Source organism: Lepidochelys kempii, chromosome 20 (assembly GCF_965140265.1).
Source record: "Lepidochelys kempii isolate rLepKem1 chromosome 20, rLepKem1.hap2, whole genome shotgun sequence".
Taxonomy (NCBI): domain Eukaryota; kingdom Metazoa; phylum Chordata; order Testudines; family Cheloniidae; genus Lepidochelys; species Lepidochelys kempii.
The window spans coordinates 3,473,392-3,487,262 of NC_133275.1; positions in this window are offsets into that span (position 1 = coordinate 3,473,392).

Consider the following 13,871-nt stretch of genomic DNA (forward strand, 5'->3'; position numbering starts at 1 on the left):
CAGACCCACACACCAGCCCCCTCAGACAGACACATGCCAGCCCCCTGGTGTCCCGCCCTGGGCCCCCCACCCCTCATGGCTCTGCTAGTGCCCCTCACTCCCGACCCGCAGCCCCCTGGTGTCCCAGCGCTGGGCTCCCCCGACCCAAGCAGGGGGCTGCGGGTCGGGAGTGAGGGGCACCAGCGGAGGTTGGGTGAGGAAGCTTGTACAGCCCCTTCTCCCCCCCACCCCACCCCCAGCATGGCCAATTCCCCCCCCCCCCCGAGACATTCATCCCATGCCCAGCAGCAGGCGGGGGTGGGCTGACGGGTTGTTTTATTTCCTGAGAAAGTTGCCCGAAGCCGAGGGAGTGGAAGGACGAGGCCCCCCCACCCCGCCCCTACTCCCCCCAGATTGTGCCCTAGTCCCTGTCCCCCAGCTGCTCTGAGCCCTGAGCCCCATCACTGAATTCCTCCCCCCTCACCCCCCCCCGGAGCTGGGAACTGCGGGGGGTGGGGGGGGACACAAGATTTTTTTCCTCTCCTTCAAATCTTTCTCTCGCTCTCTCTTTCCGAGGCCTCATCGCTCACTTCAAGGACATGCCGCGCACCCTCGCCGCTGCAATCAGGTTATTCTGCCGGGTTGATGCATTTATATCTCCTGATTATTTCGGAGGCAGAGGGGGAACGCGGCCCGGGGAAGGGCTCCTGCTAAAGAGATGAGGCGCCCTGATGAACCACGGCGGGGAGGGGGGCTCCCCGATCCCCATCTTGGCCAACCTGCCTTCACCCCCACAGCCAAAGCCCTGAGGGGCTGTGGATCGCCTCCCCCAGCCCGTGGCTGGGGTATTTACACAGGCCTTCGCCCCAGGAGCCCCCGGGTGTGGGGCAAGACTTTGTGCCATTGAGGGAAATTGGCAAAGGGAGTCCAGGTTCTCCACCCCACAGCTCTGTCGGTGCCCCTCAGTCCCGACCCGCAGCGCCCTGCTAGCCCAGCCCTGGGCGCCCCCTATCACGGCCCACCCAAATGAACCCGTGCCCAGTTTGGGGTGTCACTCTGGGGGGAGCCGAGGGACTGATGCGCGCTGGGAACCCTCGTCTGTTTCACTTGGGGGGGTTCAACTGAAAACCAAACTCCAAGCAAACTCCAGAGAGCGAGGCACACGCAGGCTGGGGGTTGCGACCCCAGGGTCTGTGCCCCATTGCCCCCCTCCTGGGTCCTCCTCGGCCCCATCCTGGAGCCCTGTAACCAGGGCCACGCACCCCGCCCGCCTGGGCGCCGCTCCAGCCTGCCCGGGAACAGCCCTGCCGATCAGGGTGAAATGGCTATTGGATTCCTGTCTGGGCGGCCAGACAAGTGGCCGGGGCTAATGACGGGGGAGGCCTTGGGCAGCTTGGCTCCAGTTCACACTGTGAGCGCAGGCCTGGGAATCCTCCCCTGTCCCCCCCATGCAGAAGGATGATCAGCATCAGCTGGGCCCCCACGGCCCCTGGCGATACGAAGGGATGGTTACTGGCACCGTGGCACCTGGGCAAGGAAGCTCGTCTGGATGGGAGGGTGATCAAGCAGGGTGGCGCGATGGGGCTGCCCAGGGCGCTCGGGGCTGTCCTGGAGGTGGGAAATGGGGCAATCGCCCTGGCCCTGCTCCAGTACCCCCACCCCACCCCCAGTGCCTGGCTTAGAGGGCAGGACCTGCCCACAGTACCGCTCTGTGGGTATAAGCAGATGTGCCAGCCAGGCTGCGGGGGGCATGGCCTGGGGTGCTCAGAACTGGGGGGCCGGGAAGGGGCCGGGCAGAGAGGGGTTAATGGTGCCTGGCGCTCTCCAGGAGGGCTCGGCGCACGGCTCCCCAGGCCTGCCAGGCACGTGCGGGTCCAGCCCCCTCGCCCGATGGTAACAGGCTCCCACCGGCTCTGAGCACGTCCGCCCCCCGGCTCCATTAGTGCTAACAGATGCTAACGCAAGGCTCCAGGAGCTGGCCAGCAGCCACCAGGCACGATCCGGACGGGCAATGGCTCCGGCGTGGAATCGGCTCGGGAAGGACTAACGAGGGGGTGGGAGAGGGGGGCCCTGGCCCCACAGGCAGCGCTACCATGGAAACGCGGCTGGACGCGCGGACTGAGCCGCAGACGGACACACGCCGGCCAGAGGAGCCCCCGGCCGGGGCGACCGAATCGTGAACCGACCTGTCGCCCCCAAGCTCAGCCCTGCCCCAGGCCGGCAGGAGGCAGGTTTCCCCGGGGAGGGGAATTCCCCAGGGCCTCGTTTCCTGAGCCGGGTCTCCCACAGATCCGCTCTCAGGCCGAGTCCAGGGCCGGGCGGCCTGTGTGATCCAGGGGGTGCGGCCCCGTGATCACAGTGGTTCCTTCTGGCCTTGGAATCTGAGTCGCCCCAAACCCCTTCTGAGCTGGGGCCTCCAACCCCTCGAAATCCTAGAATCTCAGGAGGTCATCTAGTCCCACCCCCCTGCTCAAAGCAGGACCAATCCCCAATTTTTGCCCCAGATCCCTAAATGGCCCCCTCAAGGATTGAACTCACAACCCTGGGTTTAGCAGGCCAATGCTCAAACCACTGAGCTATCCCTCCTCCCCAAATGTCACCCCAAACTCCACCTCAGCTTCCCCTCCAGTCTGACACCCCGACCCCCATCTGAACCAGCACCATCAGCCCTGCTGGCCTCCTCCAGTCCACCCCCTGTGATGAAGTGGGAATGTTCTTAGTGTTTTCTCTGAATATGGTGTGGGTGCCTCAGTTTCCCCTAGGCATTTCTTACGTCTCTAGGTGGTGGGATAACGGGGTGTGATTGTGGCGGCACCCTAGGGGGCCAGTGGGATGGTGTCTGCACAGAGAATGGCCGACCCCCTGTCTCCTGGGGACTGATGGCCTGGGCCCTTCCCCCCTGCAAAGGTGCCAACTGAAGGGGTTGGGGAACAAAGACAAAGGCCGGAGAAGGGGCTGGAGAGTTTCAGTTTGGAGCTGGCTTGGGAAATGGGGGAGGCCCAGACGGGGCTCTGGCCTCCCTGCCCCCCAAGATGGACCTGACTGAGGGGTCCTGGTCTTTGTACCTACAAGCTCCGTTTTAGACCATGTTCCTGTCGTCTAATAAACCTTCTGTTTTACTGGCTGGCTGAGAGTCCCGTCTGACTGCGGAGTTGGGGGGCAGGACCCTCTGGCCGCCCCCGGGCCCCACCTGGGCGGACTGGCTGTGGGAAGCGCAGAAGGGGCAGAGGATGCTGAATGCTCCGAGGGGTCACTGGCTCAAACAAAGCTCCAATTAGTTTGTCAATAATTAGATCGATCCCCCTTGACTCCTCAATGCCCCTCACTCCCGATCCGCAGCCCCTGCTAACCCAGCCCTGGACCCCCCACCCCAGCTCCGCTGGTGCCCCTCACTCCTGACCTACAGCCCCTGGCTAGCCCAGCCCTGCCCCCCCATGTTTGCGGATCCCCCTCAATCGTGATGTGGCTGCCGGGAGCCGAGCATGGCAGGGGTTACCCTTGAGGCCGCCCCATAGGTAATGGCTCACCCCGGTCGTGCTGGGGGAGGGGGCGTTTGCCCCGTCGCCCCCCCCCACCAAGAGGACACTGACAATCTCCAATGACTTGCGGCGCGGGTTGCCAGGGCTGTTAATATTCATCTGCTGGGGCACGGGGGAGCTACCGGGCCTGGGCTGGCGCGGGGCCCCCGGCCTCTCGCAGCGCTGCCCGCCCTGATCTTAATTGGCGGCGACAAGGACAGGCTCCGGGACGGTGCCGGCTGCATCTAAAACAGGCTAGTCCCCTGCAGGTGTCAATCCCTGCCGAACCGCGCGCCCTCCTCCGCCCCCCACTCCTCAGCGGCTGGCACGCCTGCCAGGGCCCAGAGCCCACCCCGGCTACGCTGGGCGGGGAGCGGGGACTGACGGGGGCAGGAGCCAGGCTGCGGTGGGGGCACTGGGATGGGGGGCAGGAGCAGAGATGAGGGGCAGAGGGGACCAGAAACAACACTGGGATTGGGGGGGGGGCTCCGATAGCAGGGACAGGAGCCAGGCTGTGAGGGGGGGCTGGCATGCGTGGGGCCAGGAGCCGTTGGACTGGATGGGGAGGGCCAAGAGCCATGCCATGTGGGAGCTGGCATGACCTTCCTCCCTGGGGCTGTTTCGGGACAGCTGGTAGCAGGTGCTTGGCAGGGAATGGTGGTGGGGAGCGGGGCCTCCCCCCATTTGCTTGCGTCAGGGTTTATTCCCTGTTTATTCCCAGGGACTTCGGGGTGCGCGAGGTGGGGCAGTCTGAGCCGCCGGCCAGCGGGGCGAAGGGCAAGCGGGGAGGGGACACGCTGGGAGGGGTTCTGGGGGGGCAGCAGGCCCAGACTCCCGGCTCTGCCCCCTCCCGCCACGAGGCAGGTGCACTGTTTGCTCACCCAGGGCCGGGGGGCGGGAGGGGGGGCTGCCTGGCTGCTTCCCCCCACCCCCCCCGTTGATGGGGGTGCGGGCGCTGATCTGCCCTGCCCAGTGCGACGCCCCCACAGCTTGCCAGGGGGCGCGTTTCACGCAGCGGCCAGGTTGGCACCAGTGCCGCCAACCCCCCCCCGCACCGCTGCAGCGAGTGGTCTGATTTGCATATTTACATATGCAAATTATGATCCAGCAGGGGGAGGAGGAGGCAGGGCAGGCTGGGCCCATGAGGTGCAGGGGGGGGTGGCTTGTGGGGGGGGTGCAGGCCGGTTTGAGGGGTGAGGTAATGTTACAATCGCTGCTTTTCACATCCATCTTCCATCCACAGCAATGACGTCGGCTCCCCCCCCCCCGGCTCCCCCCAGCTCAGAGAGCAGCATCTGTGCCCCACACACCACCAAGCAGTGCGGGGTGGGGAGGGCGAGCTGTGGGTCGGGGACAGAGCTGGGCTGGGCTGGGCTGGCAGGGGGCTGTGGGTCGGGAGGGAGGGGCACCGGCAGAGCTGGGGGGGGGGAGCCCAGGGCTGGGGGCTGGCAGGGGGCTGTGGGTCAGGAGGGAGGGGCACCGGCAGAGCTGGGTGTGGGGGGAGCCCAGGGCTGGGGGCTGGCAGGGGGCTGTGGGTCGGGAGGGAGGGGCACCGGCAGAGCTGGGTGTGGGGGGAGCCCAGGGCTGGGGGCTGGCAGGGGCTGTGGGTCGGGAGGGAGGGGCACCGGCAGAGCTGGGTGTGGGGGGAGCCCAGGGCTGGGGGCTGGCAGGGGCTGTGGGTCGGGAGGGAGGGGCACCGGCAGAGCTGGGGGGGGGAGCCCAGGGCTGGGCTGGCAGGGGGCTGTGGGTCGGGAGGGAGGGGCACCGGCAGAGCTGGGGGGGAGCCCAGGGCTGGGGGCTGTGGGTCGGGAGGGGCACCGGCAGAGCTGGGGGGGGGAGCCCAGGGCTGGGGGCTGGCAGGGGGCTGTGGGTCGGGAGGGAGGGGCACCGGCAGAGCTGGGGGGGGGAGCCCAGGGCTGGGCTGGCAGGGGGCTGTGGGTCGGGAGGGAGGGGCACCGGCAGAGCTGGGGGGGGGGAGCCCAGGGCTGGGGGCTGGCAGGGGGCTGTGGGTCGGGAGTGAGGGGCACCGGCAGAGCTGTGGGGGAGCCCAGGGCTGGGGGCTGGCAGGGGCTGTGGGTCGGGAGGGAGGGGCACCGGCAGAGCTGGGTGTGGGGGGAGCCCAGGGCTGGGGGCTGGCAGGGGCTGTGGGTCGGGAGGGAGGGGCACCGGCAGAGCTGTGGGGGAGCCCAGGGCTGGGGGCTGGCAGGGGCTGTGGGTCGGGAGGGAGGGGCACCGGCAGAGCTGGGGGGGGGGAGCCCAGGGCTGGGGGCTGGCAGGGGCTGTGGGTCGGGAGGGAGGGGCACCGGCAGAGCTGGGGGGGGGGAGCCCAGGGCTGGGCTGGCAGGGGCTGTGGGTCGGGAGGGAGGGGCACCGGCAGAGCTGGGTGTGGGGGGAGCCCAGGGCTGGGGGCTGGCAGGGGGCTGTGGGTCGGGAGGGAGGGGCACCGGCAGAGCTGGGTGTGGGGGGAGCCCAGGGCTGGGGGCTGGCAGGGGGCTGTGGGTCGGGAGGGAGGGGCACCGGCAGAGCTGGGTGTGGGGGGAGCCCAGGGCTGGGGGCTGGCAGGGGCTGTGGGTCGGGAGGGAGGGGCACCGGCAGAGCTGGCGCGGGGGGGGGGAGCCCACGTCAGGAAAGAACTGATCGACCTTGAGTCTGTTTCCAACCTGCCTCGTCCAGTCCCCTGCCCGCCTGTCCGTCACGGGGCGCCCGGCGCTGCCTGGGGGGCTCCTGCTGCCCCCGAAGGCTGGAGCACCCCCTCCTGCCCCGCGCAGGGACCTGGCAGGGCTGCTCCTCGGGGATCCACCTGCCCCACGCGCCGTCTCCCCTCCCCACCTGCCATCGGGGCTCTGGCAGCTTCTCGGCTGGGTGTCGGACCCATGGCGGCTGCGGCCCAGAGGAGCTGGGGGTCCGGGCTGGGCTCAGCAAAGGCGGGGAGGGGGCCTGGGCGGGTTGGCCTGGGGCTGGGACAGATGCCCCTAGGGCTGCCCAGAGGTACCACGCAGTGGCCTCCGGTTACCATAGTTACCGGCGGCATGGCTATGGTTTCCCATGGCAATGCCACACGGTTACCGTGGTTTCCAGCGGGGCTCGCACAGGGCGCTACTCTGCCGTGCCGCCTGGTTGCCAGTGGCATCTGTTGCCGTGGCGCCCAGTGCCCTTCGCGCCCCCCCCCCCCCGTTCCTGCGGACCGCTGCGTCCGTGGCTTGGCAAACGCCCACCCATCCCCAGCTCCCCGCACCAAGCCAGGGCAGGGGGGCAAACACCCCAGAGGCTAGAAAGCGGGGAGCTGTCACTGAGGGTGGTGGGCGGGGGGGGGGGAGAACGCAGGTGCCAGGGGGGCGCTGGAGAGACTCAGGGAGCAGGCTGCCACGGGAATCCCTTGCAACGAAGAGCTGCTCGGGCGTGAAGCCAGCCGGGGCTATGGGGAAAATGCTCTTCATGCCCCCCTGGCCCCGACCTTAGCCATGGCTCCCCCCAGCTCCCCAGAGGCGGACACAGCCATGGAGGGCGGCTCCGTGCCGGGGGGCCCCGTGCTGCAGGGAGTGGGGCAGGTGGCTCTGTGCCAGGGGTGGGGGGGTGGATCCAGCGAGGGGGGGGGTCCCCTCCCTGCAGTCCCAGGCCCGGATCGCCAACCAAGACCAGACGCCTGCCGGCAGGGAGCGATCCTGGGGCAGGTCAGAGCCCATGGGGCATGGGCCCCGGGCCGTGGGGCTGCCAGGCTCCCCTTGGGCCCAGGCGCTGGAGCTAAGGAAGGGAGACAGGCCCCCTGCTTAATTTATGCAGCCAGCGCCCCTGGCAGGGAGCCCTTGAAAGTGTCTCTCGCCTCTAATTAGTGGGGCCAGGAGGATTCAAAGGCAGCAGGAAATCCAAGTGGTGCATTATGGCCTCCCAGCTTCACACCCTCCCAAAGGGTCGCAGGCTTCGGGCCTAGCCGTCCCCTCTGGCGTTGCCATGGCTACCCAGCATTTGGGGGTTCACAAGCTTTGGGCCTAGTCACCCTTTCTGGCATTGCCATGGCGACCCAGGGTGTGTGGTTGGGCGGGGGGGGGGGGGGTCACAGGCTCCAGGCCCAATTGCCCCATCAGCTATTGCCCAGTGTTTGGGGGGGGTCCTGGGCTTGGCTCCCGGCATTACGCTAACACAGGGTGCCCTGAGAAGACCCCCGGGATAGGGCGCCCCGACTCGTCAGCACAGACCGATCGGACCAGACCCGCCGACGTGCGGGAAGGCTGGAGCTGGATCTAGCGTCTGGGGGGGGGCACCCCCAGAGCCCCGTCTGCCTTGCCCAAAGCCCTCACGGCCCAGGGCTGGAGGGGCTGCGCCGCTGGGCGGGAGCGGAGATCTCGGGGTGACCCCGGGCCTGTTTTTCTCCCCCTCCTTTCACTGGTGTCCCTGTCCCCCCAGGGGCAGGGTGAACCCCAGGGCCCCGAACCAGTCGCGCGCCCCCCCCGCATGGCCCTGGCAGCGTGGGGGGAACGGGGCACCTGCCTGGTCTCCCACCCCCCAACCCCAGGTCCTGAGCCCGCAGCGGGAGGGTCTCAGGCCCAGCACCTAATGGCGGGGGGGGGCAGCGCTGGGAGCTGTCAGCAGCTTGGCAGGTGCCCCCCGAGGAGGGCGGTTAATGAGCGAGGCGGCAGGCCCAGCCTCAGCCCTGAAATTGCTTCAGAGACCCAGGGAGACCGAGGCAGCTTCGCTCCGTCTTCCATTCATCTGCTCCAGCCAGCCCCCCCCGCCCGCACGGCCCCTTCCAACAGAGGGGGGCGCAGACTCCTGGCTGGGGGGCAGGTGGACAGCAAGGGGCGGATGGGGACAGACGGCCAACTGCAGGGGAGGGGGGGATATGAGGGACCTAACTCAAGGGACGAGGTCTGGGAGAAAACGGGCCCCCCCCTTTTCTGGGTGCCCCCTCCCTGCAACCCAACCCCCGTTGCCACCTTGTAGCCACTGACGCTGACTCCCCCCCACCCCAGCATGAAGTTAGTTACTGGATTACACATGGTCATTGACAAGGGTCTGCGCTGGGCGTTCTGGGGTCCCCCACCTCCGGAGCAGCCCGGCTGCCGGGGATCGGCCTCCCAGGTCCCTGGCAAAGCCCCCAGGTCTAACTCCCCTCCCCGAGCAGGGCAGGGGGAGCGATCTGCAGCAAGAGTCAACCTGCCTCTCTGCTGGGTATCACCAGAGACAGACGGGCAGCGCCCAGCATAACGGGGCTGTCCCGGACTCCCGCTCTCTCTCGGCGCCGTACGGTCCCTGGGGGGAACCCGCTTCAGTGTGACAGCCCTTCTCAGGGGTCCACTTTCTAGGGGGTTAAGCCGTGGGCCTCTCCGCCTCCCAGAACCGCACCTCTCTGAGCCTCAGCACGCCTGTCTCTGCCGGGGGCCCCCTCAGGGAGTCCCCTCACTCTGGACTCACGGGGGCTCCACTCCCAGCGGGAATCAGGTCCCCCGATCTCTAGACCGGAGCGACTGTCAGCCAGCCTAAAACAGGAGGGGTTATTGGGCATCTAAACCCAGCACAGGAAACTCTCCGGGGGGGCCCTCAGGCCTGGCCTCCCTTCGCACAGCACATCTAGGGCTTTGTCTACACTTTGTGGGCACAACTTTTGTCATTCAGGGTGTTAAAAATACTCCCCCCCCCCCGAAAGACAAAAGTTTTACCAGGAGCGCTCTCTCCGGCCGACAACCAGCAGCTACACGGTGCATCTTCTAGCGGCACGGCTGTAGGGCCCCCTAGGTCTCGCCTGCATCCAGGTGGGCATCTGATACCACCGTCCCCCAAACCCCACCTCTGTCCTTTGTCTTCTGTCCCCCTCTCAGCCTCTCCTCTCATTCTCCTCTGTCCCCCTCCGGCTGGACCCGGCGGGTCAGGTCACCGGGGTCCTCTCTCCGCAGCCCATGGTCCTCCCACTGGCCAGACCTGGCTGTGACTCCCGAGCTGGGGCCTCCTGGTCACCCATTGCTGGGGTCTCCATTCTCCAGTCCCTCTGCTGACCCTCTGTAACCACAAACTCCCTCTCCCCCCACCTCGTTAAACCAGTAACACCCAGGAAAACTGAGTCCCACGCCCTCTGCATGCAAACCATTGAAAAAAAACAAGAACCCCACCCCATTTGTCACGGGGGACTAGGCTTAGGGTGGGGGGCAGGCATCTGAGGGCTTTCTTAGGGCCAGGCATGCAAAGAAGTGTGAGACAGAAAGATTAGAAGGGGTCGGTATAGCGAGGGATGGGGGTACGTGGATGGGTGGATAGATGGGATGGGCAGAGAGATGGTATGGGTGGCGGTAAACCAATGGATGGACTGATGGACAGAGGGCTGTGTATGGGGATGGATGGACAAAAGCCAAAAAAGTCCGCCTGCCTGTCTAAGCAGTCCTGTAGAAAAGCCAGGGGTAAATGAGAATTAACAGAAATCCACCCTAATTAACCAAGGGGAAAGAGAGGGAGAAAAGAGAAATAGAAAGGGACACAAAACAGGTCCCTTGTCCAGGCCTTCCTGGAGAAGAAGTCGCTGATGGCTGGGTGCACCTGGCACTTTCTCTCCATACAGCCGGCCTCCACCCCGGCTGAGTGGCCCTGGGCCGGCTGGGCTCTGCCACGCGGCGTCTGTGATGAATAATTTCAGCCATAAAGCAAAGGAGGTGACAGGGCAGCATTGAGCGCAAACCCGCGTGTCAACCTTTGATCAAGCAGAGAGCGTAGAGATCAATCCCTGAAGACGAAGTGGAGTTGAAAGGGAAGCCGGCGCTGCGGCGAGGAACCCAGCCGGGGAGTGAGCTTCTCTCGGGCTCGTATCAAAGTGAAGGTCGGGGGGAGCATCCAGGGTTTCTATTGAGCGGCTGGAAAGCAGATCCGACCTTTGGCGGGGTGGATGGCTTCGGGGAGAAGAGATCAGCCCCGTTTGAATCCCACCGCGTCTGACTGGAAGCTCTGTAGGGCAGGGACCCTGCCATGGGAAGCCCCTGGCCTGTGTCTAAGTGGGGAGGGGGGGCCTCGAGGAGGGGGGGCGCCGTTCAGCTGAGAGGGAAAGGGGATGCGTTGCCGCCGCTCAGCGCCACATTTGCCAAATTGCTTTGCAGAAAGATTTCCCAAAATGCTTAGGGCCTCCTATGGGCTTGTCTGAAAACCCAGATCTGATTGGGCACCGAGTCGCAGAGCCTGGGCCAATGGACTTGGGGTGCAATGAGTTTGAGGGCTCAGCTTGCAAACGACACCAGAAAGGCCAAGGGCTGAGCTCTCCCTCCAATGGGGCAGGGCGCACAGCACCAAACCCATTAACAGGGTCCCCCCCTGCAGTGCTAAGATCCAGCCCCATGGCCCCGCAAGAACCCAGAACCCCCCAGCTGCGCTGACTCCCTGCTGTCAAGCAACCAGCCAGCCTGAGACCCTCCCAACTCATTCCACATAGGAACTGCCAACCTCCCCTGCCCCCCACCCTGCTGGGCATCCCAGAGTGGCCCCACCCACGGGCATGGGCACCCGCGTAGAGAGAGAGAGTGTGTGTGTGTGTGTCGGGGGGGCAATAGCCAGACCAGGGATTTCTCGTGCCCTCCAGCCACAGGCAGGAGCCTCACCCCACTAATCTCCCCTGGGAGCAGATCAGTTCCCGTTAACCCTTCAGAACCAGAACCGCCCGCTCCCCATGTTGCAGGGAGGGTAACTTTGGGCAGAGGATTTGGAAGGAGACTCTCTGCACTGATTCCAGGCGACACCAGCACCTTCTCCCCACGCTGCGTGCATAACCCCGGACCATCCCCCCCTGCCTCCCCCTTCATCCCGTGGGTAGCCTCAGCTGGTGGCATGTGGCCGGCAGACCCCTTGGCTGCCGGCGTTTCAGCCGCGGGCAGGCGGCGTGGCACTGACCTTCCCCATCCCAACGCTGGCTCCTGGGGCTAGTGGGTTCCCACCTTCCTGGCAGCGCCTGCAGGCCACGTTCTAAGCCCCTTAGGACCTGGGGCTCCCCGTATTCTGGGCTCCCTGCAGCCAGGGCTGGGTTAGAGCAAATGGAGGCGCCCTATGGACACGGGGTGGGGAACCAGGATAGCAACCCCTTTCCTCCCCAGTTCCCTCTGCCGGCCCCTGCGGGCACCCCGCCATCCCCTTCTCCCCCCGTCGCTCCTCCTCTCCACCCCCCAGAGCGACACGGGTTAATTGGCACCCGGCTGGGGAGCCGTTTCTTCCAGATGGTTTAAAATGCAAAGGCAGAAGCCGGCTCGGGGTCCCTCCGGCACGGCGCTCGCAGGCTGTGAAATTGCCTTAATTACTTGGACTTAAAGATGCTTTATGGACACTTCAGGCTGTCTGATGTTGGGCTTTTCTTTTCATTAGAGAGGCGAGCGAGGGAAGGAGGAGCACCGAGGAGAAGGGAGAGGGAGACGGGCCGCGGCGGGTTCAGCACCACCCGGCGCTAACGAGCTCCAGCAAGCCATCAGGGCCTGGGGGTGGGGAGTGGAGCCAGGGGGGGACAATAAAACTCCAGTGAGGGGGGCAGTTTGGAAACGGGATGCGGGGCCTTCAGATAAAGCCACGTGCACGGTTCCGTGCTGGCTCCCACAGTCATCAGCCGCTGCTAAGCTTGGGGATCCACCCGCTTGCAGCCTGATCGGGGCACGGGGAGCGGGCTAGAGCGGCCATAGGCCCCCCGACAGAACAGCGCAGAGGGGTTGGGATGCCAGCAGGGGGCACCAGCGCTACCCCCTCCAAACTGGGCTGGCTGCCCAGGGCCTTTCACATCCTAGTGACCTCATCGCTGTGACCATAGCCACGCGTCGTGATGTCACCAAGAGCAGGATTCTGACCTCAGGTCCCGGACGATCACCAATGGGGGGAGTCACCGCTCAACCGGGCAACACCCTAGGGGAGAGAGGTGACCCGCCAAAGATCAGCCAGCAGCACAGTGGCAGAGCCAGGGATAGAACCCAGGCGTCCTGGCTCCCAGCCCCCCACTGCTCGAACCACTAGACCTCACTCCACTCCCAGAGCCAGGGACAGAACCCAGGAGTCCTGGCTCCGAGTCAGCCCCACTGCTCCGCCACTAAACCAACTCTCTTCCAGGCCCAGACTTGGACCCAGGAGTCCTGATCCAGTCCCCTGCTCTAACCCCCAGGGCCCCCTCACCCTGGTCTCCCCAGCTCAGGAAAGGAACCCAGGAGTCCTGATTTCCCCCGCTCTGACCCCAGACCACTGTTGCCTTCCTGCAAACGCCCCCAGCGCTGAACAGGGACAGGGCAAAGCTGGTGCCTTTTCCCAGAGGCAGCGAGTGCTGGATTGTCCCAGGCTAGCTGGCAAAGCCAGGGCTTAACGGGTGACCTCCCTGCACCAGCCACGGCGGCCCATGGGGCTGCCCCCCTGGGAGGAGAGAGGCCGTGGAGGGTGTCCCCACGTGGGCCTGTGCCAGGCGAGGAAACGACCCTGCGTCACCCGTGGGGCCTGCTCGGTGATGCCGCGAGGGCTGCGATTTGCCAGCACCGGGATTACAAGGCGGCAGAACAAAGCCGGCTAATTGAATTAGCTTCCCAATGGCAGTGAGATTAAAGACGTGACAGAGGCGCGGCCCCATAACGCTTTGGGGAGGAGGGGGGAAAAATCCAGCCCCAGCCTGAAAACTAGAGCCGGGGCGGGCTGGCTGGCTCGGGGAGAATTTGGCTTCTAGAGGCGCCGGTTCCGATCCAACCTGCTGGTCCCCACCACGAGGTCCCCCCACTGGCTGGCTCAAGGGGGCAGGGATGGGCTATGGGGCTTTCCCCTTTAGGGGGCTCGGGTTCTGATCTAGGCCTGGCCCCAGGGCAGGGGATTGGTTGGCTCAGGGGGAGAGGGGCCTGTCCCATCTAGAGGGCACCGGCTCCCATCTGGCCCCAGGGCTGAGGACTGGTTGGCTCAGGGGGACAGGGAATGGGACACGGGGGCTTTTCCCTTCAGGGCACAGATCAAAAGGGGAGGAAAGTCACCGCCACTGAGTGCTGCCTGGGGGCCCACGTGACATGAGTTTGGGGGGGGGTCTCAGCCCAGCCCCCGACAGCATGACCATCCCATGGGGCAGTACTCGGGTGAGGGCTGGACGGGCCCCAGGGACTGAGCGCACCCCAGCAGACAGCAGCTGTCAGCAGGGGCCCCCCGGGGAGCCTGCAGCCTCCCCACGTTCGCAGGGTCCCATCCCAGGGAGGCCAACGACTGCGGGGGGTGGGTTGGTCCCCGGGGCCGGTGGTCGGGAAGGCAGCTGAGGCAGTTTCTCCATTGGCCAGGTGGTGCGGCCGGAGGCATGGGATTGGCCGAGCAGCTGCTCTTAACCCAGCCCCAGCGCAGTTTGGGACAGGAAGTGACAAGGGGGCCCATCTCCCCAGGGATTGGTTGGACACCCCTCATCTCGGGGGGCGGGGGGGC